Below are 27,326 nucleotides of genomic sequence, written 5' to 3'. Positions count from 1 at the left end.
TCTAACTCCCCGTAATAGAGTATGCTTTCCATGAGAACAGGAGTTCTATGTGTTTTGTGCTGTTACAGCCCCATGCATGGAAGGGCATGCAGTTCATTTTGAATGAATGAATGAATGAACAAAGAAAGAGTGGTGACAAGGAAGCCAAGGAGAAATTTCAAGACAGAGGGAGGCACTTCCCTGGTGGTGCAAGGTTAAGAATCTGCCTGCCAATGCAGGAGACGTGGGTTCGATCCCTGCCGGAAAGATCCCGCATGCTGCAGAGTAACTAAGCCCGTGCACCACAACTACTGAGCTTGAGTCCTACAGCCTGCGAGCCACAACTACTGAAGCCCGCACGCCCTAGAGCCTGCACGCTGCAACTACTGAGCCCTCACGCTGCAACTACTGAAGCCTGCGGGCTCTAGGGCCCGCGTGCTACAACTACTGAGTCCGCGTGCTGCAACTACTGAAGCCTGTGCGCCTAGAGTCCGTGCTCTGCAACAAGAGAAGCCACTGCAATGAGAAGCCCGTGCACCGCAACGAAGAGTAGCCCCTGCTTGCTGCAACTAGAGAAAGCCCGCGCTCAGCAACAAAGACCCTACGCAGCCAAAAAAAAACGAAAAAAAACAAAAGACAGAGGGAGATTGCTCAACAGCATGAACATGCTAAAAAAGCTTTGGTCATATTGGGGTGAGAAGCTTCCATTGATTCTGGCAATTAAGATATTGGTACCTGTGGCAAGACATGTTTCTAAGAAATGGTACCTTTGGACAGCGAGTTGGCAGGTGATGTGGCAGAAGTATTAAGCATAGACGGCTCCTGTAAGAAGTTGGCTGAGAGAGGAGACAGCTAGAAGGAGCAGCAATGTCAAGAGAGACCTCAGCGTGTTCTTTCCACGCTGAGGGTCAGGAGCCAAGGGAAAGTGAGATTGAAATTCAATGAGAGGAAGCATTACCAATGGAGAAAGGCCTTGGAGATAGACACCTCCAGACTGTGGTGAGTGGGGAGGGTCCTCCATGTCAACCAGCAAGCGTTCTACTCCCACCCTTGGATGATCTACACTGACAGTGCTTTCTCTAACTCAGGTGCTCCCAGCCCATCGGTGTGGACACACAAAGAGCCCTGAGGCCTGTTCAGACTCCCAGTTCAGACAGAGCTCACTGGAGCTGGGTGAGGGAAAGGTGCTAACTCCTCGCTGAGACACTTCATATACATTCATTTCCATACAGAGACACACACAGACACCTCTTTTATTCCAAACTAGCCCTGAGTGACAAATTAGTAGCCCCATTTAAAGATCAGGAAACATGAGGCTGGGCTGGTATCATAACTTCCCTAAGGCTACCCAGGTCTAGCCAGGCTTTTAACTGAAGTGCACTCTTTCAAATATGCACTGTATGTCCGTACTCAGTAGAATATAACAGGAGAAGAGACAGGTAATCAAGACTAGACAAATTACAATGGAGGGCACGAGCTAGGTTCAGAGATTATAGATCTATTCAAATATTTTAAGCAAAAATAAAAGTAAGAGCTTACTGGGGAATTCCCTGGCGGTCCAGTAGTTAGGACTTCCGCTCTCACTGCTGAGGGCCTGCCTGGGTTCAATCCCTGGTTGGGGAACTAAACTCCCACTTTGATTCTGTGAGCCTTATACTTGCTTTCTATTACTTGTGCATTTGCCTCACCCCTTTGACCATTTTTTTTTTGGCCGTGCTGCGGGTCATGCGGGATCTTACTTCTCCGATAAGGGATCAACCCGCGCCCCCTGCATTGGAAGTGCGGAGTCTTAACCAGTGGACCACCAGGGAAGTCCATTTGACCATGTTTTAATCACCTTTGTATCTCCTTAGCTGCTCAGTAAATATTTGAATCAAAAAAAAAAAGTAAGAACTTACTTTTCTGTCCAGTATCTACCCATTAGGAGAACCCTAATTTTTTCAGTGTATATACTTATATCTGGAAGAATAACTTAAAGTGATTTTCCAATAATAAAACTACTATAATTAAAGATAAACATGACTTAGCACTCAGAAGTCTATGACAGTTAACAAGAGTGACAAAATATATCACCCACATGAATAAAACCTGGTAGAAAATTATCACAATTCTCCTCTTGTTACAACCTGTATTTATATCTGATTTCTTATCAAAACAAAGAATAAAACATATACTGCTGAATAAGAAAATATCTTTCTCAATGCATAAAACTTGGACAGCACTGGAGTTAACTGTAATGAGATTTGTGATATATCTGAATGTGACAAAAAAAAATTGCCCAAAATAAGTCTTCTAAATCCTATAGCAAGGCTGTGAAATAAATAGGCAATAAATATGATTGGTGCTGAAAAGCTCCAGGAAACTTGTTCAAGGTCACCCAAAGTAGCCAGTAAGCATGTATACATGAGGGAAAGAATAACAAGGGCTCCCAACCAGAACTTTCTTCTCGGGCATATGGTGGCTAGTCCTGATGCAAATGTCCTGGGGGCGCAAAGACCTCCCACAAAGGCAAATCACATGATGTGCCCCTCTCCAGCCCCACTCCCAGTATTTTTATACAAGGAAAATCAGGTCTAAATAAGTACCAAGGTGAGGTAAAGGGTCTGGCTAGAGAGGACATCTCTACTTGTCATGCCTTCCCGACTAGAAAATAAAAGGTGGGGAAATGAGGAAACAACAGGGACAACTTCCTTGAGTGAAGCAAATGTATGAAAAGCTTAAGAGTCCTCTTCATGATGTTGACCAGGTGAACTACTCCTCTTTTGTGAGAGCACCTAGCCCAGAACCTGGCATATAATAGGGGGTTAAAAATGTTTTAATCCTCCCTGCTCTGCTCTCCCAACCCAAGGGCATCCAGCTTCTGGCTGGCAAAAACTCAGGGTCCAAACCACAAAGACGTGTAACATTTTGGGGAAACCTAGAGGTTGAGTGCAAAGAAATAAATCCTACAATCAACTCCCAAGTTCCCTGTACACTTGGTGACCCACCAGATACCAAACTAGAAAAGAATTGGAATTACTTCATTCTAGGGTTTGAGGGAAAGTTCTAAGAGGAAACTAAAGCCCTAAAGAACTAAAGTCAAAAGAAAATGTGGGTGATTATGTAAGAAGTAGAGGCCAGAAACATTAATAAAGACACAAGTACTTAAGAGTTATAGTACATCAAGCTAGTATTTTGTAAAGAGCAACCACATGACAAAAACACTCAAAGCTTTAAGCCTTCCTTGGCCTTGGAAAGTCATGAGACTTTTTTGGCTAAAGCAAGGAATGCTTTAGTGAGAGGGAAAAAGAACTTCCAGACCTCTAGGTGGCTCCCATTTTTAAGCAACTACCTCTCTACCTTAACTAAATGGCCAAGCGACACTAGTTATTTATGCAAGTCACGGCAATAGCTGGACAGTACTAAACATCCTTAGAACTAAAACTCTCCTTTTTCTACTCCAGTTTGCCCTTTCTTCCTTTGAATTTGAGCACTGGTGCAATCCACAGCTGCTGACTAACATGTTATCATATGACATGTGCAAAATAATGTGACATGGTAAGTTTTTTTTTCTTTCAGTAATCCTGTGCTGATGAAAAAACCATAATTCCTTTAATGATGTACTTAGAAAAAGGATTATCTACAACAGAAAATCACAAGGGTAACACCAATTAAAAGGTGTCTCAATTTATTTATGAATTTTCCACAGAGCTCCAATGTGTTCACATTTTACCTGGTATCTGCAAAGGATATTTCATGTTATACATAAAACCATCAAAGAAAGAGTGTAGGAGACAGCCAGTCTGGCTTTTGTGTTAGGAGAAGCAGATTTAACAGTGATAAAGAAGGCAATCAATATACAAATCACAAGTCGTATTACTATCTTATTCATTACAACAATAACTATTTATTGAGCATTTACTATATACACACCAGGCACTGGGTATAGACTGGTGAATAAACCAGGCATTATTTCTGCCCTCAGGGGCAAGAGAGAAACATTAAACAAATAATACATAATTATAAACTGTGGTAAATATTTAAAAGGAAAAGATAACTGCTATGAGGGAGACAATCAAGGGGTTCTAAGTGGCATGACGATATGGGTGGCCTTCTCAGGGAAGACTTTTATAGAGGATACCTGAACCAGCACCCAAGGATGAGAAATTACTCAAGGAGGTGGTCCTGAAATAGACCACCAGCAGGAGCCCTGAGGTGAGTCTGCTAGAGAGCTGGATCACGTGGCTGGCCAGAGATGAAAATGGGGGACGGGACCAAATGACACAGGACCTTGTGGGAATGTTGAAGATTTTGTATTTTATCCCAAGAATAAGAACTCTGAAGACTTCAAACAGCAAGTGACTTCTTTTTTCTCCTTCTGGCTGCTGGTGGAAGAGGGACTGGAAGGGGGGGCAGGGTGTGAGCTGGACGCCTCTGCAGTGGGAAAGAGGATGGTGGCTTGAACTAGGATGCAAGCATCGTGGAGACTGAAAATCAGATTTGAAAGAAAATCAGGTTTGAAAGAGATTATGCCCGAAAAGTAGACAGGACTTTGTGACAAACTGGTTGGGTGGGGGATGACAGAACAGAACACGGAATGGAAGATAACTCCAGCCTTCTGGCCTGAGCCACTCATTAGATGGATGAGATGAAAAACTGAGGAGGAACAGTCTGAAAGGTTGAGTAATCATGAGCTCATTTTTCAAGAAGTCACAGATGCTGCCATTTACTGGCTAAGATGGGCCAGGCACCATGTTAGGTGTTCTACTTGTCACAGCATCGCTCTTAGTAATAATATCCCCATTTTGCAGAAAGCTTTGAAGTTTGAAATCTCTTTAGGGTTGGAGCAAGCTAGCAGGAGAGAAAACAGGTGATACATTATTTTTAAATTCCAATCCTCAGAGTTATGATGCACAATGTTTTCCTATCCCACTCCCATCTCCACTCCACTGCTACCCGCAAAGAGTTTTGCTATGTTTTGAACACCAGCAAGATATCTAGGACCTTAATGGTTTACAATAAATGAGCAAAGCCATTATGCCAGGAATCAACCATAATGGAAAGAGCAACAATATTCAACACTGAACAACATTTTTACTCTCATTACCTACATCAACATAAGACAGACCAATTAATGAGTAAGAAACTCTGAAACACTCATCATTTCTCAAAATGACCAAGACATTCAAGTCAAAAATTAATGCAAGCCACCCAGTACAGAGGCTACAAAAGCCAAGCATTGAGATTCACATTAAAAAATTGAAACCTTAATAAAAATAAAATACTAGGCAAAAAGAAATGATACCACAACCTCACAGAATTTAAAATCTGCAATTCCTAAATATCTCAACCGAATGCCAAATTCAGGAAACATGCACACTAAAAACAATCTAAATATTCTCACTTCTTTTTAACTGCTTTTCCCTGCAGCATGCTGACACTTCAGCAAACTGAAATGCCTTTCCTCTCTGCACAGTCCCATGATTTCCTCCCTCTCTGAGCTCTCTGATGTCCCCCTCAGCTACTGAAGCCCCCAAATTAGGTCTTATCAATGAACCTAGAAAGAATTCAATGCATTACTGCCAACTGTGTATCGAGAGTACCGTCTTAAGACTCTTAAAAGGAGAGAAAATGAGGAAGGGGAGGATTTTTGAAAGGTTTTACCATCTACAGTACAAATTATATTTTTGTTGGGTCTGATCCTTCAAAAGTCCAATCATCAAATTATGTTCAGTCTTCTTTAAGTGGGGTATGGTCACATATAATATTTATAGTTTGGGATAGTTCCCCATGGGGATAAATAGAATTAAAAGTACAATTGATACGCCAGCTAAAAGATAAAATCTCACACAAACCATCCTCCAAAACAATACTGCTCTGTCCTGCCTCCTGACTCCTGTGTGCACGCAGTACCTCTCCCTGCAGAGGGCTAGCTGGCATTCACTACTGCCTCACCCAGGCAAAGGACGGGATGTTGAAAATCCACTAAGAAAGCTTCCCATTTTTCTGTTCCTTCACAACATGACTGCCAACTCCTGGCAACCCAGAGATGAAAGACTTAAGAAAAATGAAAATTAAAAAAATAAAAGACTGGGACTTCCCTGGTGGCACAGTGGTTAAGAATCTGCCTGCCAATGCAGGGGACTCAGGTTCAAGCCTTGGTTGGGTAAGATCCCACATGCCTCAGAGCAACTAAGCCCCTGAGCCACAACTACTGAGCCTACGCTCTAGAGCCCGCGAGCCACAACTACTGAGCCCACGCTCTAGAGCCCGCGAGCCACAACTACTGAGCCCACGTGCCACAACTACTGAAGCCTGTGCGCCCAGAGCTCAACAAGAGGAGCCACTGCAATGAGAAGCGCCCGCACAGCAACGAAGAGTAGCCCCCCACTCACCACAACTAGAGAAAGCCCGCAGGCAGCAACGAAGACCCAACGCAGCCAAAAATAAATAAATAAAACAAATAAATCTAAAAATAAATAAATAAATAAAAATAAAAGATTACCTGGGGCCTCCTACCAGAATGGGTGGTTAATCCCACCGACAGAAAATCGGAAATCTATCCATATTTAAAGGTGCTTCCTGCAGACAAAAGAGATCTAACGAAGAATTGCTGAGACACATTACACTGGAAAATCCATAAATGTTCGTCCCTCTGTGTCACCAGGCTGGAGGAATTTTTTTAACGCAATGCTTTGATGTATTGACAGGGTTAACCTGACGGGTTTAAGTCTGCTATGAAACGTGCCCTGCATCTATTTCCCGTCTAAATGCCTAAAGATCAGGGGCAATACTGACCCGCAATTATATCCAGCGCTTGCACTGCTCAAGATGCCGTTTGATGCTGAGAAAGTAGTGGCTCAGCAACCAGGCGGCTCTAGGATGCTGAAATAACAACGTAACGCTCGATTACGAGCCCAGGTACTCGGCGTGAAAGATCCTGTGCTACACGAGGACCCCACATTCAAGGCTCACGTCCCTTCGGCTTCAATCTTACTAAGCTTTCCGCGACGTACCCTCTCAAAGTTTCTAGTTTGCTAAACGGAATTACTTTGAAAGTCCCCTCTTCTGGACTCCCCTCCCCAGACGGGTTGGCGGCAAGGGGAAATAGGCACGGAGGATGGCTAATCGTTCAAACAACATTTAAAAACCTGTAAACCAATCATCTTTTCAGAGGAAAAAAATAAGCGTTCACCAAGCAGTCACTCGGCAAGCGAGCATCCGATTTCCATTTGGAGCGAAAAATATTAAAGAAGCCAGACATACATTTCCCTTTCCAACAAAAGTGGCCTCTAAACTCCCCGGCCAAGGACACTAGGAGGAAACAGAGGCTGGAAACAAGCTCGTACTCTCGGTCAAAGCGCGTGTGTGCGGCGAGGAGAACGCGCAAAGGGGAGACAGCGGGGAAAAGGTGAACTGGAGGAAGCTGGAGCCCGCGGCGGCGGCGGCGGCGGCGGCGGCGGCGGCGGCGGCGGGGCGGGGGCAGATCGGACGAAGAAATCCGAGGTGCAGAGAGAGGGGCGGGGAAGGGGGAGCCCGGAGGCTCCAGGAGGAGGAGGGAGGGCTCCCGGACGCTGCCCAGAGATCTCGGCCGCCTAGTAAAGTTAATACTTACTCAGTTTCGCAACTGCGCCGCCCCCGCAGGCCGCCCCGCGGGGCCGGCCGGGGCGCTGGGGACGCGGCGGCGCCCGGCGGCCGCCCAGCGCCGGTCCCCGGCCACGCAGCCCGGCGCGCCTCGCTCCCCGGCGCTCCTCCGGCCGCGCGCCCCGCACCGGCGGGAGGCCCCAGCTCCCCGGCGCGCCCTCTCCGCGCACCTCCTGGCCGGCGCTAGGTGAGCGCGGACGCCCCGGGCGGGGGTGCCTTGGGTGTGCGAGCGCGCGGGCAGCTGCGGCACCGCCGGCGGGAGCCGCTCCCAGCGCTGCACCGATGCCGCGGGCCGGCGGGCAGGCGAGGCTGGGCAAGGAGCGGGGCGCCGGCCGCGGTGCGGGACGCCGGGCGAGCGTAGGCGGCGGAGTCCGTGCCCGGCTCGCTCCCGCGGCCGGTGCCTCTGGGCGGGGGGCCGGGCTGGGGGCCGGGCCGGGCGGCTGGCGGCTCCGCCCCTTCGCCGGGCCGCCGGCTGAGCGCGCGAGAGCGGCGGCGCGGGGGCGCCCCCCTCGGCCGGGCGCTCGGGTTACAGCCGCCGCTCCCCTGCTCCCCCGCCCGCGCCTCGCCGGTTCGCCCGCGCCGGGAGACAGTGTAACGGAACTGGGACGCCAGCGCTGCATTGTGGGAGCTTTTAAAGCGGCGGGGAGCGCGGCGCGGCCGCTCGGGCTCTCGGTTCCCCGCCCCATACCCCCTGGCACTGCCCCCACGCCGCCCGGCCGGTCGCACACCCTCAGCCAGCCGAGGCCCGTGGACCCGAAAGCCAGAAATGGTGAGATGACCGGTGCCTCGCTGACTCTCACAGAGCAAAATCTTCCATAGCCCGGGGATGAGACTTGCAAAACTGCCCTCCACCGTCACCCCGGAAAGTAGGAGGCTTTTTCTGCGGACGCTTTAAAAAAAAAAAAAAAAAAAAAAAAAAAAAAAAAAGGCCCTTCCATCCCCTCAGGACTGGGTTTGAATTGCTTTTCATCTGGAGTGGCAATGATTCAGCGACCCCCTTCTCAGCAGCAGGCAGTGACAGAGACAGGAGACGAAAAACACAGCGAATGAATCAGACGTGAGTAACCAAGTTTAGAACGAGCTGGGCTCAGATTCAGAAAACCGCTCCCCACTCCACCACATACACAACACGCACACACACGCACGCACACGCATATGCACACGCATCTACCTTTAAATATAGCAAATTGTCAATGAAGGAAAGCAGTGCTTTTATGTGGAAACGCAGATGTGTGTGTTGTTTTCACCATTCCACCTCTTTTTTACGGCATGCAAAATTACTTTAGCCACCAGACAGAATCCAGTTTTTGGGCCAGACTTGTGCTCACACAAGCCCACAACTCAGGAACAGCTATCAGTTTGTAGGGAAATGGGATGAGGATGAATAATGGATGAGGTGCAAGGAAGCATTCCAATTATAAAATGTCCGTTTTGATTCTCCAGACACTCGGTTTTTTTTTTTTTTTTTTTTTTTTTTTTTTGCTTTTTTGCTTTTTTAATCATTGAAACGGAAATATTACATTTGAAGCACAACTTGTTACCGCTCGTCTTACTCAGGGCTTGGTTTGTTTTGTTTGGAGTTTGGGTTTGTAGGCTTTTTGTTTCTTCCTCTTTTTATTTTGCCCTTTAGTTATTGCACAGCTCATTAGTTCCTCTACCTCAGAGGTGAACTGAGGAGAGGGATGGTAAGACTCAACTTAGGCTAATCAACATTTGGAGGATTTGGGGACAAGAAAAGTTCTCTATGATTCAAGTGTAAAGCCCGAGGGAACTTTTTAAGGGACTCTGTAGGGCATGGATCCTCTTCCCTGAGGAGTTTTCCAGCCTTAATGTTAACATTTCCTAAGCTCTCATTCCCTTGTCAACCTTTAACTCCACTGAGTAACGTCAGTCACTGCCTAATTACCAAATCTAATGGAAAAATTCAGTACCCATCTTCTGGTGCCCTTTGTGGCATTTGCCAATGTTGACCCCTCCGTCTTTTTTAGGACCGTCCTCCCTTTTTTTGCTGTGATAGTCATCCTTCTTTTTTTTTTTATTATTATTAATTTTTATTGGAGTATGGTTGCTTTACAATGTTGTGTTAGCCTCCACTGCACAACAAAATGAATCAGCCATAGTCATCCTTCTTTTATGGAGGTCTTGAAACAGGGATGAGTGATAACAGGAAGGAGTGTGGCTATTGTTAAACCAGGACTCAGGATCTTACCAAGTAGAAGAACCTTAATCTAGTTTCTGTTGGTCACCAGGAGGGTCTTGACCTCGATTTTATCATGCATCCGGAGGTGAACAAGTTGACTGACTCATGACAGCTACCTTTCATGTCACCAGCATTTAAATCAAGATGAAATTTGCTATGATTAAATATCTGTGTCCACTATTTAGGGGAAGCACTTACTAGGATCCAGGTACCTGGTGAGGTATCCCCACCTCCAAATCAGAGTGTGCCTTACTGGTGGCTGCAGAAGTCAGTGAAGTTACCTCTGTCCAGCCCGGATAAACCCAGAAAAATCTCTTCCCTACCTCAGCCCCATGTGGTTAATGCATTCTTTCTTCAGCATATAGTATAATTTGTTTTGAGCTTTCTTAGCCATAATCACATCCCTGTTAAGCCTTCCTGAGATCACACCAAATGTCCTTGGCAGGATTTGTAAACGACCCTTACTTCTGCTTTCTAATTATATTCCCTGAAAGTAACCTAACTAGATGAGTGAGTATTCATGCACTTCAAGCCCTATAACGTAATCAGATTTGATTTTCAAGAAAAGAATCTGAGAGGATGGATTCAGAAAAGAGGAGAATCCGGAGGGAGAGAGACATACATGGAGAGCAAAGAGAATGAACAAGCGGGGTCAGCACCTAGAGACATATTGAATGTATTATCGGTTTCCTACTGCTAACTATAAGCAAGTTACCACAAACTTAGTGGCTAATAACAATAAGAATGTGTTATCTAACAGTTTTAGAGATCAGAAATCCTAAAATCAAGGTGGGGGCTGTTTTCCTTCTGGAGGCTCTAGGGGAGAATCCATTTCCTTGCCTTTTCCAGCTTCTGCATCCCTTGGCTTGTGACCTCTTCTTCCATCTTCAAGGCCACAGCATAGTATCTTTAAATCTCTCGCTCTCTTTGTGACTTCTGCTTCATTGTTAGGAGGATGTCTCTTTCTCTAAGCTAGGCAAAGAAAATAGGAATTGATGTAGATACATCTCTAGCCATATATGTTATGAACTGAATTGAATTAGTTGCAGGAAGAAAAGATGTTGTCTTCATTACTAGTGAAATTGTCATTTGGATAACTTTTTTGACTGTGTCATTGCTGAAGTGGTGACTCATTAGTTCAACTAACCCTATAACCCTCTGGTGACCCATGTAACTGAAACCCAACGTGTTAACACACTAAGAAACCAAGTTCCCATCTGCTCTTCCTGGGGATAAATTCCTTTCTCTGGTAATCCCTGGCAACTTTTTCTTTTTTGTGTCAGTGGAATCATATTGCTAAGCTTGAGAAATATGTATCTGGACCAGCACTTCCCAAACAGGTCCACCAGGGAACACCACCTTGTAAGATGGGATGCTGGGAAGAACAGTTGTACCATGCTCGGATAAGGCCCATGGAACACAGTTGTGACTACAGTTTAGGCTAGAAGAAGCTTGTTAGTGGCTCAGATCCGTTAAGGGCCACGTGTCGGGAAATCCGTTCATGAGGAAGTCCAAGGGAGAAACAAATTTTGTCAGAAACAAGTAGGTATGTGTGCTGGAAGGAGTAAATTATGGACTTCTGAGTATAACTTACACATTTCTTTATTGGCTAGTCCCACCTATCTTCCCTTCTCTTTTGCTGCTTCTGTCCCCACTTTGTGTTTCACCCAGACTACTTATAGCTTACTAACCTCAAACGGTGGTTCAGGATCACTCCTCAGTTCTCTTACCATGTGACCCTGAAATTGCTTGTTTACCAGTGGAGCCCTGGCTATCCTCCTCCAGCTTCGCCCCACCCCCACCCCCACCCCCTTCTTAAAGCCAGGGGCTCTGTTGTATTTATTGCTATATCCCCCATGCCTGACACAGGGCCTGGCTCAGACTGGGAACTCAATTAATATTAGTTGAAATAACAATTAAATGAATGAATGATAGTATTAATGCAGTAAACTCATGTCACCTACTCATCTGTTATACTTGCCTTGGATCTTCTTCCTTCTAACCTATAACGAGCTGAGAGTTCCATTTTCGTCATTAATTTATAAACATAATAAATATGGTATTGTGCTAGTTCTGGGCTTACAAGAATTAATATGACAAAATTAATATTAATATGACCTCACAGGCCATCTGAGGAAAGAGATGCTAAAAGAGAAAATTAGGTAGATAATGCTAGTTACCTATCCCATTCCCTTTCTCCACTCCTTTCTTAGTAATGGAAACCTGATTTTGTGCCCAGTGAGAAGTTTTCTTTCACAACCTTCCTTGCAGATAGGGGTTACTAAGTATTGACCATGTGGATATGGGCCTTTCAGGAAAACTCATTTGTGTGTCCTCATTTATGAGCAGGGCTGACTCAAGCACTATTTTTGCCTGAAACACAGATGTAATAGCTGGAGTTACAGCAACAAGCTTGTGATATCAAGGCTACCTTGAAGCCTGAAGTCATGTACTAAAATTTGTACAAATGGGATCATTTAAAGTTATTCAGCCCATCTTACCAAGCCTGCATTTAGTCACTGTTACTGACAAGTTTGGAAGGAAAAAAAAAATCATCTCTCCTCTTCTCTTCAGTATACGTGTGTAGAAAGCAATTAAATGTGGTTTTCTTCACCATTCCTAGTGAAAATCTTGTACACATACTGAAACACTGCAAGGATCTATAAATATTGTGATTTATTTGACCCACATAAAGGGCCTTTTTAGAAACAACCAACAGTTCTCAGATCTGTAGGAATTTTTAATTTAATGATAGTTTCTTGTTAAAAAAATAATAAAATGTTTAGAGACCAAGTCATAAATAACTCCTTAAAGGACCCTCCAGTAATTTGATGGAGCAGGAGGGTGATGAAAATTTTATTTTGTTAAATAGCGAAGTACAGTATAGAAAGAAAATAAAGCATAAGCTATAAATGGAAACTATAACAGGTTATACCAAAAGGAATAAATACAAATATATTCAGAAATAGGATTTAAAATATGATTGACTTCTTATTTAGGTAGACGTATTTTGAGAGGATAATCCTATGAAAATGAAAGTCTTGGTTTTTTAATTGTAGGCTAGAAGAATGGATTTAGTCAGCTGAGATTAACTATGGGGGACTCCACAAGAGCCTATACTAGGATCCGAATACTGGGGAAAAACAGTGAATGTGGTGCCTGATGTTAAGAAGTTGCATCTTTGTAAATACGTGCAGTAAAATCTGGACTGTCTCGCATTCTTTCCACCTGAATGCCACTCACCAATCTCCCTACACTTCTCCAATGCTATAATTGAGGTTTATAATGATGTCCCCAATATGACTCCTGAATCATAGCAGAAAGATTAAATTATCTTCTGCTTTGCCTTTATGTGTTTAATTATATTTTTATTAATTGCAAACTGGAAATCTGATCTGTTTATAACACTGCTGGATTAACCAGAGCCTCGTTATCAGGGACCCAATCGTTCACGGTAACAGAGTTTATAGTTCTTGGAGGGAAAACAACCCAACAACTGATTTAAAATGTGAGATTTATATGATCATAGTAAGAATAATTATTATAAAATAATTTAGAATCATCCAGCCACATTTGAAAGAATTATAACAAATGTATTAATAATAAATGCTACACATCTAATTCTTTTAATAAGTATAATAACTCATATTCTGTAGAAAGAGAAAAATTAGAGTATGAATAAGTAAATCTTCATTTAGGCGTAGGCCCAGGAATATTATAAATTGAGTTGCGTTGTACGTCCAAATTTGCCTTAGGGTCCTGTCAAGCTGCTCCTCTTCTCACCCTTGGTTTCCTCAGAGATGTATTGCTCTGGTGCCAGTAAAGGACCTCTAATAAACATGAAATGAGCATGTATCTTAGATCAGGTTCTCTGGAAGCAGAGCCTGAGACAGGGATTCTTGTGCAAGTGACTTATTGAGGGTGTGCCTCAGGAGAAGGGGCAGGAGGGAGGTAGCATAGGGTAAGGGGGATAAAAGCAAAGACAAGACAAGGCCTCAGCTGGAGACCAGCTTTAGCATGATCCTGTGGGGAACTCTAGAGCAGGAATTGGACCACAGAGTTGGTCCCTTGGGGCAAAGAGACTGGCCTTTTGCACTCCTATTATCAGTCACTCATTGACTGAAGGTTGGTGGTAACCCCTAAGGCAAGGCACCTCCCGTTCCCCCCAAGGGCAAAGGCGGTTCTCTGAGAGAGAGGCAGCTGCATTTAGCAGCCAACACTCACAGCAGCTAGAGATGCACATACTGGCCCAAGGAAGGGATCTGAGAAGGGTACCGACAGTACCCATGACACATCATATATGGATAGGTTAGAGCTCCACACCCAACCCTTAAGGATCCTGTAACAACCGAAGCATACTACTAAAAGTACTGCGGAGACCAAGCACCACGTGTGGCCTTGTCTCTAAAGGAAAGTATGCTCAGAACACAACTAGGGATGTGAGGAGCCCATCTCTTCTTCCAGCACAGGCTTGGGAACTCCCTCTCTCCTCCCCTACATTTCGTGCCAAGCAGTGGCAGCTGGTGGTGGCTTCAGGGACTGAGGCAAAGTGCCCAGTAAGGAAGGAACTAAGGATGTTAGGAAAATTTGAGATAGATCCAGACAGGCTGGGATGGGACAAGGGGACCATTGGGTTAATGCTTATGTCTGAGGCCACTTGCTAACCTCCCCCTTTGTCCTCTTCCACTGGCCCTAGAAATGTACTTGCTTGCTTATCTTTCCTCTGTCAGTCTCTCAGTTGCTCACTAGGGTTTCTATTTCCCCTGGCCGCTGGAGCTGTGTTTGTCTGTCTTCAAACAGCTTTTCCGCCACTCTTTTTTTTTTTTTTTAAATTATAGTTGATTTACAATTTTGTGTTAGTTTCAGGTGTACAGCAAAGTGATTCAGTTTTTTATATATATATATATATTTTTTTTTTCTTTCTCAGATTCTTTTTTTCCACCACTCTTAATATAACAAACATTCAACTTCAGCTTTGCAACACCTTCTAATAGTTTGACGGCTAAGTATGATGGTGGGTGTGGGGAAAGGGAATAGAGTAAAAATCCTTCCCATGCTATTCCCCTTCCTAAATGTAGCCCCATGAGCCAGGTGTAGCGTGGGTGCCATGGGTGGGTCTTTGGGAAATACAGAGGCCATGCTGTTGATTCACCTGCATTTCAGGGGAGCACCCAAAGGCTGTCCTGGGAGGTGCTGGGTGAAGGCTCTGGGGTACAGTGTGGGAGTGAAGGGGGCAGAGAGCCCCAGAGGAGGTACACGTGTGGGCAGGTGGTACAGGAGCAGGGACAAGGCTGTGCATGGTGTTCCTCTAGCAAACTTGGGCACTTTCCTTCTCTCTCTCCCCTGGTCCTTCAGCCCCAGACCTTCCGCTGAAGACACCAGTTTAGACTAACGGAAGATACACTGACAACTGAGAATAGGTGAGTGTGAGGCAAGAGTGCAAAATACTGGCTATTACAGGCTCTGAAGGAAGGGAGGAAAATCATAATTTTTTTTTTTTCTAATCTGGGAAAGGAAGAGATGTTCCCTTTACCCTAAGGCTGAGGTAGAAATAAATGACTCCCAAGAACTACTGACATTGAGATTACAAATAGTACCACTTTGGCTGGAATCAGAACATTTTCTAATACTGTACTCATATAAGTAAGGGGTCCGGGTGGCCTCAGCAGTACAGCCCACGTGGGTGCCCTGTGACACGGTGGAAGGCAGGGTGGGCTGGTTAAGACATTAATGGTGTCATCGTCTTATGCCTGACATCTTCCAGGAGAGACCCTTCCCTTCCTGCTGCTGCCCTTCAGCCTCTGTAGGGATTCCAGTCTTCCTGACCTGTATGGGAGGTAAGGCAACCCATTTAAGTCAAAGAACTTTAAAAGAACTCTAAGGCTCTTTTCTCAGAAAGATTGGGAAGATACCAAGACAGATTTTGGTTCAAGTCCTGACTCTGCTTCTTACTACTTGAGACCTTAGTTTCCTTATCTGCAAAATATAAGGGGTAGAAGAGAAGAGGATAATATTAGTAGCATGTAAAGACTTACTGTGATTAACTGGAATAATGTGTGTAAAGCGTTCAGCACAGTGCCTGGTACATAAGTGTTGTTGTTGCCATTATTATTACTATTATTATCATCATCATCTACAGGCTTGTAGGTGAGAATATACTTTAAACAAAGCCAGTAATTATAATATTCCGATTCAGTATACTCTGTGCCAAACATTGTTCTAAATACCTCTCATATAATAACTTTTTAAATATAACAACCCTATCGGGTATAACAGTATACTGTTATACCCATTTTATAGATTAGGAAGCCAAAACAGAGAGAGATTAAGTAATTTACTTAAGAGTCCATCATTAGACAGTGGCAGAGCTGGGATTCAAACCCAGGAAGTCTGACTTCAAAATCTGTACTCTTTACCACTGTAATTAGAGTGAGGCAAGACTTGAAAAGGGCTGAGAGAATGAAGCATAGAACTGGCAAAGGTTCAGGTGCAAAGATTAGAATGGAATTGCAAATTGAGGTCTGGGTTAGGCGGGTTCCTTCCACCTGGTGCCCAGAGCGTGCTGAGGGTGAGGGCTGGGGAGTGAAGATCAGGCAGCTCCAGCAGCGTCACAGCTTCCTCGTCAGGGACTGCTCACCCAGCAAAATAAGTTAACCTACTATTTGAGAATGACTGATGTTTCCAAGTCAGTTTACAAGCAAATTGGGCACATAACCCACAGGTGAACTACGGCTAAGACAACAGTGTGCATTCTCAAGGACATTCCTGGTCTTACGTGTCTTTTACCAGGTAAGGGACCATCCTAGGAAATAGCCCAGTGAGTGCTAGTTCTTCTGCTTAATAAGCTTTTTCACCCTGGGTGAGTCCCTTTGCCTTCCTGGGCCTTTCTAAGGTGGAAGCATGGTCTGACAGAGGTCTTTCCTCTTCCACTGTTCCCTGTGTACCCTCCGTGTGTTTATTCCAAGAGGGCCGAACATCCAGGTGGGGCTGCATTGTTCTTACAGCAAGGGCTTCTAGAATTACCTTATATGTCACATCTAGCTCTAATATTTTGAATATATGCATCATAAATTGAAATAATTGGTGTCACTGAAAGAGACGAGACATGGCAGAATAGGCTTGTTCCAGCTTCTAATAATGACCCAAACAGCAGTTCAAAAATCCAACTAAAGGGCTTCTCTGGTGGCGCAGTGGTTGAGAGTCTGCCTGCCAATGCAGGGGACACGGGTTCGAGCCCTGGTCCGGGAAGATCCCACATGCCGCGGAGCAACTAGGCCCGTGAGCCACAATTACTGAGCCTGCGCGTCTGGAGCCTGTGTTCCGCAACGAGAGGCCACGATAGTGAGAGGCCCGCGCACCGCGAGGAAGAGTGGCCCCCACTTGCCGCAACTAGAGAAAGCCCTCGCACAGAAACGAAGACCCAACACAGCCAAAAAGTAAATTAAAAAAAAAAAAAAAAAAAAAATCCAACCAAAAAATCCAGGAAAAAAAAAATTGAGTTAGGCTTAATTTGTACCACGAACATAATATTCAGTGAATATGATCCTGTTATTTATTTTTTACCTTATTCTGTGACTTCACTCGTAGCATTCAATTTATATATTGATTTCTAAGCATTGGTTTCCAAAAAAGTCATTATCCTGTGAGCAGTATGGGCCACTAGAGCTTTATAACAAATAAACGGACGAAGAGTGGATGCCCTTTGAAGAAATAGCCTCGTGTTACTTGTTGCCCTCAAAACTGGGATGTCCACATACTAATAGGGGTCATGACAGCATGTCAAACTGCAGAAAAAACTGCATAATACTTCAGTGATTTTAGACAGAAGTAGATAATCAATTCAGCCCCGGGTAGCTTCAGAGAGTAAGTCAAAAGAAGGAAATCTTTTTATTCTCCTCAGGGCAGAGATGTTTTTCTGGTTCTGTGTTTTAATTTTAGCATCTGCTGTTCCCTAGCGAAGTGTTGGTTAAAACAAAAACCACTGTTTATTAGAACCAAGTGTCAGAACTTAATCAAAGATGAGTAGCATGTCAGTTTCCCTACTCCTGTAATAAAAGAATAATTGTGATTGTACTCTGGGGGTCCATGTAGGTAAGGAGTCTAGTTCTGTCTGGCCATTTCATGTAGAAGCAAATAAGGGGATAAAAAAGAGTTATTAAAAACAAAAGCAAAACAAGCAAGACAAAATGAAATATGGGAGCTAAAATTCCAGTCCTTGGCAATCAACCCCCAGGCCTGGATGTTATGCAGAAAAAGGAAAACGTTGGAGACCCCATGGCAGTGTCAGTCAAGGCAGGTGATTTTAATTTCTGTTTTTCTAATAGGCTGGAGTTGGAAAAGGGAAGAAGTGGTGATTTGGGGAAAGAACTACTTTGCACATAACAAATAGTTTACTGTGAGCACTCAAGGACATCCTTAGGGTATATTTTAGAGATAGTGAAAAATTCACATGAAAGATTAAAATTCAAATTTCTAAAATTGAGAGAAAATAATTCTTAATTATTTATTAATTAGAATTATTTAATAATTCTAATTTCTTAATGTTGGCAGAAGGTAACACAGGCAGAAGAGAAGATGCGTTGGGAGGTTACATGGCTTTAAAGGAGGGCTGACAGGCTGCGTACAGGACTCTGATCCTCCTAGGGCGAGCACAGCATCTTGGCGCGCCCTCCTCTCCTTTCAGACCTTCTCTCCAGCAGCCAGTTCAGTAGTTGCCGTGCATGTAAGAGGTGCTTGAGTGAGTCTTTGTTAGATAAATGAAAAGCAAATTAATGCACTTTTCAGAGCTCCCTTCAGAGACCGGAGCCTGAATGAGGACAATTATCAAAAGGATAGACTCTTTGAGAATGAAATATATTGAAGTCTTCTGATGCTGGTTGTCAGTCCTTCTTCATCCTCCTGGCTACTCTCACCCACCCCAGAGGACAGAGCCCTGTAGATGGCTCCAGGTAAACTGTGAAGTGAGTGGATTAGCATCTAGGGTGGGGCCGGTGGGGCTGACTTTGGGCAATTTATTTTATCTGTCTGGGCCTCAGTTTCTGCCTGTGGTGGTGACGGTGGTGGTGGTGGGATGAACTGGGAGATTGGGATTGACCTACATACACTAATACGTATAAAATAAGCAACTAATAAGAACCTGCTGTATAAAAAAATAAATAAAATTCAAAAAAAAAAAGAATGTTTACCAAATAGAGTGATCTGACTTAGAGTAGGCCCTAGTTCAAGGTAGCCTTTATCCTTACTCTTACTATTGAAATCAGAAGTTTCATGTCAGAGGCCTGATCTTTTAGTGAGATGCTTTCCCGAATCTGTCTCATGGTGGGACAGGGAGTCAAGTGTGAGACCAGAAACCCAGCTTCTCAGGAGTGGGAGGGAGGGCACTGATGCCCTGGTGATGATTCAGAAATGAGCACCGGTGCCAGGCAGGCCAACATGAGACAGAAAAGTTTCTTCATGCGCTTATTTGTTTTTGTTTTGGGTCCATTCTGCTGATAAACCTCCTCACTCAGAGGTTATTACTGCAAATGAAAAATACTGGTAAACCAGTATTTTGGCATTAGCGTTCTGAGTGAGAGCTCCAGTGGCAGGGAGGGGCTGAGCCATGGTTGAAGGGTTTCTTTGTGTTGACTGGGAATGCCTGTTCATCACTTTGTAAAGTTGGCTGAGGGTCTTCAGGTTATAGTGGAAAACCTTAAGAGTCACATGGCAGCTTTTCCAAAAGTCTTTATTGCTGGAATTTCACTGGCTTCATGCCCATCCAAGCAGCCTCTGTCAGAAGGAACCAGAGCAGCTGTGACATGTCTGTTCAGGGCAGTATTGCATAGGCGTGAAGCAGTAGCTCCATCTTCCCAAAACCCAGTAAAGTCCCCTGTCACGGCACAACTGAAGCTGAAAAAACTTGAATTACTGCCTGCCGAGCTGGAAGGGGTCTTAGAGCTCATCTCATCCAATCCCTTCGATTTCCGGTTGAGGAATCAAATCCAGAGATGTCTGAGGACCTGCTCAAGATAACGCAGCTAATTAGGCTCAGAGTTAAGACTCAAGATGGAATACAAACAAACACTTATATTTATTAAACTTCATGTCGATTCCTTGTCTCATAAACTTGTATCTCTCTGCAAAATACTTAAGACAACAATAAGCTGGGATAAGAGAAATTTGTGAAATTGTGTTAACATGTTTGGGGTTGTCTTCATATTCTCTGAAACCACAAAAGGCATTTGATTAGTTTGCAGCCAATTTGAGAATTTGTATTTATTTTCAAATGGTGTTTTCATTTTCAGAAGTTAAAGAAATCATTTTTTCGTATTCGGGCTTCAAAAAGGCTGGGTGGGCTTTCGATACCCATGGCGATGGTTCCTTATTGCCAGAGCCACTGTTAGACCAAGTACTGCTTGGAAGGCAATTCGAGGCAATTTCAGAGGAGCCCCATGTCATGTCTCTCTGATTATAGTACGTGTGGTTGTCAAGCGAGAGAAACCACATCCCTTGGTGAGCTCCGCAATCAATGGGCTGTGAGCAGTCAGTCAGGCTCACCGGGAACAGCCTTCCACTGTACTTAAGACACAGGACTTACCCCCAGATCAAGCTGCTCAAAATTGCCTTTTTACTCAAGATCAAGCATTTCAGAAGTCATGCTGCACGCAGTAGGGGAACTATTAAGTTGTAATGAAATAGAACAGCTACAAAGAAGAAAACAAATGTGTACTTCAAAGATGCAAAGGAGTGTCTTCATCAGGGCCCTGTTCAGATGTATCTTTTCTGCCATGAAGATTCTTCTAATTTTCATTTTGATATGTTTTCCTTTTCTTAATTTTAAACCACGAACTCTCCTTGTGCCAATTAACAAAAAGTGAAATAGAAGTCAGTCACTCCCTAAATTCCTCTTAGATGGCGAACATTCTTTCTCTAGCCGTGGTTGCTTGCATGCTGCCTCTTCTAATCTGAGACCCTCACTGCAGGCAGTAATCAAATTCCTGGAGATGGGGTCAGGGAAAACTCAATCCCAAGTTGTCCCCATCCTTCCCCCCTGAGAGATCATGCCTATGTCAGTCTTGGTTACTTTTCTCCACCCTCATCTTTGTCTTTCCCTCTGTTTAGCTCTTTCTTTATACCTTGTAGACTAGAGACATGAGCATATGAGATTCTTCCTCCCTTCCCTTCTCTTTCTTGGTTACCTTATAGACTTCTCTCCTCCTACACCTCTGTTCATTATATTCTCCCTCCCATTTTGTTCCAAAAATCTACCTGTAATGCATGGCTGATAAGCATATTCATTTTGCTTATGATTAACCTCGAAGGAGGAAAACACATTTTGGTGTGTTTTCAAACTAAAGAACCACTGCCAGAATACGTCTGAAAGTTCGCTTTGACTTTGCATTAAAGTATTCATTTCCCGCTCCCCACGGCCCTCACCTCGTCCTTCTCTAATTAAACTTAATTTCCATGTTAAAAATATTAAAAAAAATTATTTCTAGCTCACGTTTTGAGTGCTACACTACCGTGTTGCGTTCCACTGCCTTTTCAATGCAGATGTACCACAGGAGGTAAATGAGCCCTTTTGAAGTAATTTTGGAACCTGGCCATTTTTAGAACATTGTTTCTATGAGAAAATGAATTCCCAGCTTTTAGAACATGATTTATTTTAAGTTGGGTATTTCCTCTCTGTGTTTGGTACAAAAAAAATCTTTTTGACGTGGTGACATAAAGTCAAAGAGAGCTGACTTGGTTTTTACCTTGTTGAATATTTTCATAATAGAAGAAAATTAACCTGTTTATTTCTTACATTTTATTGTGTTTTGTATAACGTTCTAGAGACCTTGAGATGCATATTGTTGGTAATTCATAATTTTTCATAACCAGAGATACGCGGAGACTGCAGTTGTACACCGTTTCTGTTTTTCCCCTCTTCCTGGGCACGTGGAGAGACTGTATTTTCCAGTCTGCCTTGTAGCTAGGTGTGGCCATGGGAGTGGGTACTTGCCAATGGAATACGAATACAAGTGATTCGAGGAACTTCTGCCTTATCTGCTTAAGAGGATCTCCCTGGCCTGAGACTCCCTCTCTTTCCCCCACGTAGCCACCTGGACCAGAGCAACCCTGCCAGCCAACTGTGGATGGCAGAGTTATTGCCAGCCTGGGTCTCCAGTGACTGGCTGGAGCAGAGCTGCCCACCAAGCTGGGACACTTGTCTTGCACTGTTACCTGGGAGACAAATGAACTTCATTGTTCTTTGAGCCACTGCATTTTGGGGCTCTTTTTATTACAGCAGTTTAGCCTACTCTATAAAACTACTACAAAAATTATTTTACAAGATGTCCTATTGTAAAGTATTTTACCAAAATATACTGAATAATCAAAAACTACATAAGCAAAAAGTAATTTTCTTCCAAAAACAAAACTCTAGACATTTTTTTTTGATTCTGCTAGTGTATTTCTCTATATATTAAGAAATGGATAAGGCTAATTTAATCCTCGATTCAAACATAAAAGTCTGTTTACCAAAGCCAGACATGTTTTCCAAAGAGTTGTTATTTGAAAGGGGTAATATGTTCTGGCTTGCATTATATCTATTAAAGGAAAACAAGTAAAAGAATACCCACCTCAGAAGCACATTTGTTTGATATAGTATCCCATAATAATCCCATTTTAATTAGGGCCAAATTCTGCTTATGATCAAATGCAGTCTCAAGAAACAAAATTCTTCCAGGGTCACGTTATAATACAATAGTGAAAGAAGAATAAAGCAAGGTTAACATCATTGAATTTCAAAAAAAAATTATAAATTGGAATGAGGGTAGAATCACACACATATTCATGGTTTATTTTTTATACCACAATTGGTGTATCTAATGGTACTTCTTTGCTGAATATTTTTGTGTATTTGTTGGTGGCTTCGTTTTTCTCACAAAGTAAAGTAACATTTGTAATTTAGGTTTTTCATAAAGTTCTTCCATTAGAATATATATTAAGATAATCTAAAATATGAAAGTTAAAATAAATAGTGCCAAATTGGCCCATGGCTAAAAAAACAAACATCTAAGCCCTGAACGAAGTAGGGATGAATTTATTCCTCAAAATCCTAAAACGGGAGAGGTAGGAAAAGGGGTTACGAAAGAATCTACGACCTTAATAACATTAAAAAAACTAAATGAATATTACAGTATTCTTCGTAGAACTCAGAACTCTGGGTGAATTCTGAGACAAAACATTTAAGAGGATAAAATAGGCATTAGCTACAGGAAAATAATCCATTCTCTCTGTACATATTTTTAACTAGTAGCAAATTCATCTCACTGTATTTTTTAAAAATTTTCTTTTGTTTTGTTTGGCCACGCTGCACAGTTTGCAAGATCTTAGTTCCTGGACCAGGGATCAAACCCGCGCCCCCTGCAGTCGAAGCGGGGAGTCTTAACCACTGGATCGCCAGGGAAGTCCCACTTTTTTTTTCTTTAAATGCAATACTGGACTTTAACTCTGTCTGCCAGTATCAAGATTACGATAATTGTAATCTAGATCTTCTTTATGCATACGATGATGTCTACTTCAACCTTAAACTGACATCTGTGGAACTTTGCTCTAGTAAACAGTTCCTGGCTGCCTGACATAACCAGCCGTCAGACGAGAGAACGTGCTTATAGCATTCTGTAAGGGGGATAGAATGCAATATGGATAGAATGCAGTGTGGGATAGAATGCGATATGGTCTGAAAAGAATCAAGGTTCTTAGGTTTTCTACTTCTCGGTTTCTGTGTTTAAAAATATAAACCCACAGGGACTTCCCTGGTGGTGCAGTGGTTAAGAATCTGCCTGCCAATGCAGGGGACACGGGTTCGATCCCTGGCCCGGGAAGATCCCTGGCCCGGGAAGAACATGCCGCGGAGCAACTAAGCCCGTGCGTCACAGCTACTGAGCCTGCGCTGTAGAGCCCACAAGCCACAACTACTGAGCCCACGCACCACAACTACTGAAGCCTGCGCACCTAGAGCCTGTGCTCTGCAACAAGAGAAGCCACTGCAATGAGAAGCCCACGCACCACAATGAAGAGTAGCCCCCGCTCGCCACAACTAGGAAAAGCCCGCACACAGCAACGAAGACCCAACACAGCCAAAAAATAAATAAAATTAAATAAATAAATAAATAAAATTGAAGTTGATTTAAAAAAAAAAAAAATATATATATATATATATATATATATATATATATATAAACCCACATTATAGTAACTGACCGCTGTGTGACAATTCATCTAGAGTCTTGGTCCAAAGAGTCTTCTAATGCTGGCTTTAGTGCTACTCAACTCAATGACAGATCCAAGCTGGGCCTCCACTTCCTTATCTGGACATGGGAATACTTTATTAATATTTGTTTTTCCCAAGCCCACTCTAGAAGTCTGTACCTGCAGGAAATTACACGGCACACAACTCTTCACGTAAAGCAAAAATAAAGACAGCCTTAAAGAGGAAACAGTATCACGATGGGGAGGGAGGAGTAAATGGCTGAGGGGCATGTGACCGTGGCAGTGCCTCTGGGATGGGTCAGCCGGTCGGAGGGCCAAATCCAGCCTGCTGCCTGCTTTGTTAAGAGCTAAGAAAGACTTCTCCATTTTTAAATGATTTTTTTAAATTCTGAAGAAGAAGAGTATTTCGTAATACATGAAAATTTTATGAAATTCAAATATTAGTGTCTATAAATAAAGTTTTATTGAAACACAGACATGCCCTTCCATTTAAGTGTTGTGGCTGCTTTCACACCACAACAGCGAGAGTTCAGCAGTCATGACAGAGACCGTACAGCCTGCAAAGCCTAACACATTTACTAGCTGTCCTTTATAGAATTAGTTTTGCAAACCTTCCTCTAGAATGTTCAAGGTAGAAATGTCCAATGGCAGTTGGAATTTAGATTTTTGGAATGATCCACAAGAAGCAGTAGTTTAAAATGTGGGAGTTGAGGAAGTCAAGAAGAGATTCGAGAAAAGAGGTCTGGAGAAAGCACCTGTGGAAGATGACTTTGATAAGTTGGGAGAGGAAGGAATCCCTGAAGGGAGGAAAGAAGGCACAGGTAGAACACGGTGGGTGTCCCAAAAGCCAAGCAAAGAGTGAGTTGGTGACAGCAGACATGTCAGAGAGATCAGGTAAACTGAAGATAAAACAGTTCACTGGATTTGGTGACTAGAGGTCATTGGTGGCCCCCGAGAAAGCGATTTCTAGGAAACAATGTGGCATTTGCCAGTTTTCAAGAGGTCCAGGAGCAAACAGATTTGCCCTGGAAAGGAGGCCAACATTTGTCTGCTTGCTTGCTTGTTGTTTTTCATAGAATACTGAGAGTGTTTGTAGGCCTAACAGAAGCATTCAAGAGATGGAGATGAAGAGAGGAGACAGAGAGCTGAGGAAAGGAATGGAGAAAAGGTTGAAGGGATGCCTAAGTTGAATATAGAAGGGGCACAGCTCCCTCTGAAACAGTGAGGAAGAAAAGAGTGGACACACAAAGAAAATTTGAAGGGGGAGGCCAAAAAGGGCGTGATAACATTAAGTGGCAAGGTTAACTACATAGAATAAGGAAGCTGGAATAACAACAGGGCATTTCAGGAGGGTAAACCAGTAACCATCATGCATGAAGCTGTACAAAGTCTACTGGAGTGTCTGAAAGGACTGCTGAGGAAAAGTATTTGATATGGTTTTGGAGTCTTTCCCAAAAGTTTGGTAGCTTAGGTGTGGAGATGGAAAGGAAGTTGAAAGAGGCTAAGATTAACATGAAAGACTCCAGAAAAGGTAACACGTGGAATGACTGTTCAAGAAGACAGTGTTGAAACAACTTGTCCTGGAGTCCAGACTGGTTGGTAGAGCAAGGGAAGCCAGAGGGAACTTGACCAGCTAGGATTAGAAAGAAGACTTAAGAAAGAAATGAGACCGAAGTGTCATTTCTGTAAGGTGAAGGAAGTACAAAAGATAGAGATCAATGAAGATAAAATCAGAAAGGAGGACTTCTATCATCACTATCACCAAATGAAAGATCTTGGAATATTGAAAATAAGGTGTAAGATCTGGCTGTCATGGGGACTATGGGAATCTCAGAAGAAATCTGAAGATGCAGCTGCTTTATCCTGGAAGGCTCTTGCTCCTCAAGGTTTCTTGTCCATGTATGCGTCCCAGGGTCATGTAGGTGGAAGGTGATCAGAGACCAGATAAGTGATGTCTGAGCTGTTTCCAGTGGGAGTAGATCACAGAGAAAAGTCTTAGCCAGAGAATCTTAACTTGAACCTAAGGGGTTTAGTTGAAACTGAGTAGCCCTTTGGAATGGAGCTGAACAATGACTCAACTCATTGACTTTGGCTCACTGGGCACCCTTTCCCTCCCTCCCAGGGAAACTGAGATTGAATGAATAATAGCTGTGAAATGCCCCTTTGAGAACAAGACTCCTACACACTAATAAATACTAAATGCTTTTCATTACAATTTAAGTGAATGACTTGCTTCCCCTCAAAATGCGTCATAATGAATGGCATGAGAAAGAATGACATTTCCCCAAAATGTTGCACATTAACACTAATTTATTATAGACTCATGAATGTCTATAAATTTTGTTGATTGAAAATTAATTTGCATCAACATTTGAGGAATGGTAGGAGGGAAGTTAATAAGTACCTGAACCATTCAATTATTTGAAGTACCTAGACTTAGCTAAAATTTACTAAAGGATAATTTAAAAATTTATTCATCAAATTAAATTGTGACATTTGGGGGTCATTTGAAATGAAAAACATCTTTTGTTTTCTCAGCTCCCATTCTACCTCTTCTCCCCTTGCCCCTGGTCCCAATCCCCATCCCATCCTTGCTGCCCCTAGATATTCTTTCAAAGATTTGGCAGTGGTAGGAAGGAAAATATTCACATATTCCAGAAAGCAAATAATTTCTTGGTCTTCATGACATAAGAATACTAGCTTTCCCACAGAGAAGCAAATTGGATGACAATTTTAGGATAATTGAATTGCTTGATGCTTTTCAAGTTGTTCGGAAACCAGTACTGTGAAAACCAGTTTTTTTCAGTGCTACCTGTAGTTTCCTGTGCTAGGAGATTTTCTATTTACCCGTTAAAAACAAAACACAGAGCAAAGGCTTGCAGATTTGTGAGTGGGTTTATGTTATACAGTGGCTTTGAAAATGAAAACTTGGTAAACTAAATTAAAACAAACTGAGTTGCCCGAATTTTCAATAAGTTAGGTATAATAATTTGGGGTGGACAAAAAAAATCTGTATAAAAGAGACCCATAGATCTTAATTTTAAATCATTTGAGGGCCAAATGGTCACCCTTCCCCCCCCACTTTCTGGATGGAGATGGAGGGTATCAGGGCTTTCAGGTATGAAACAATTGATAATGATACCAAACAAAATGGTTGGTAATCACAAAGAGAGTAAGGCACAAAAAGAAAAGTATCTGGGCAGAGACAAATCATGGAACTGAGCAGAAACTGAATAATGTTGGCCTCTGCTTCTGAACCTTGACCATGCATCAGAATTACCTGGAG

The 27,326-nt window shown here is 43.2% G+C and overlaps 2 protein-coding genes across 18 annotated transcripts in view; one reads left to right on the top strand and one right to left on the bottom strand.

The window, feature by feature from the left end:
- RASSF8 (Ras association domain family member 8) overlaps positions 1 to 7,649 on the bottom strand; it is a 126,501-nt gene extending 118,852 nt beyond the window's left edge. For 3 of the 4 annotated variants that reach the window (XM_059935497.1, XM_059935498.1, XM_059935500.1), the window contains exon 1: positions 7,574 to 7,617. The gene's annotated coding sequence lies outside the window, so the exon portion shown is untranslated. Of the gene's footprint in view, positions 1 to 7,573 lie in introns of all 4 variants that reach the window. The other variant, XM_059935499.1, reaches the window with a different exon arrangement.
- Positions 7,650 to 7,735: 86 nt separating this feature from the next.
- The window catches only part of LMNTD1 (lamin tail domain containing 1), a 431,818-nt gene continuing 412,227 nt past the window's right edge, over positions 7,736 to 27,326 (top strand). For 8 of the 14 annotated variants that reach the window (XM_059935487.1, XM_059935486.1, XM_059935485.1 and 5 more), the window contains exon 1: positions 8,536 to 8,659. The gene's annotated coding sequence lies outside the window, so the exon portion shown is untranslated. Of the gene's footprint in view, positions 7,790 to 8,199; positions 8,372 to 8,535; positions 8,660 to 15,157; positions 15,223 to 15,566; positions 15,640 to 27,326 lie in introns of those variants that run through there. The other 6 variants (XM_059935488.1, XM_059935483.1, XM_059935481.1 and 3 more) reach the window with 5 other exon arrangements.

Source organism: Balaenoptera ricei, chromosome 10 (assembly GCF_028023285.1).
Source record: "Balaenoptera ricei isolate mBalRic1 chromosome 10, mBalRic1.hap2, whole genome shotgun sequence".
Taxonomy (NCBI): domain Eukaryota; kingdom Metazoa; phylum Chordata; class Mammalia; order Artiodactyla; family Balaenopteridae; genus Balaenoptera; species Balaenoptera ricei.
The sequence above is the reverse complement of the archived record's forward strand: the minus strand, read 5'-3'. Positions and strand labels throughout refer to the sequence as shown.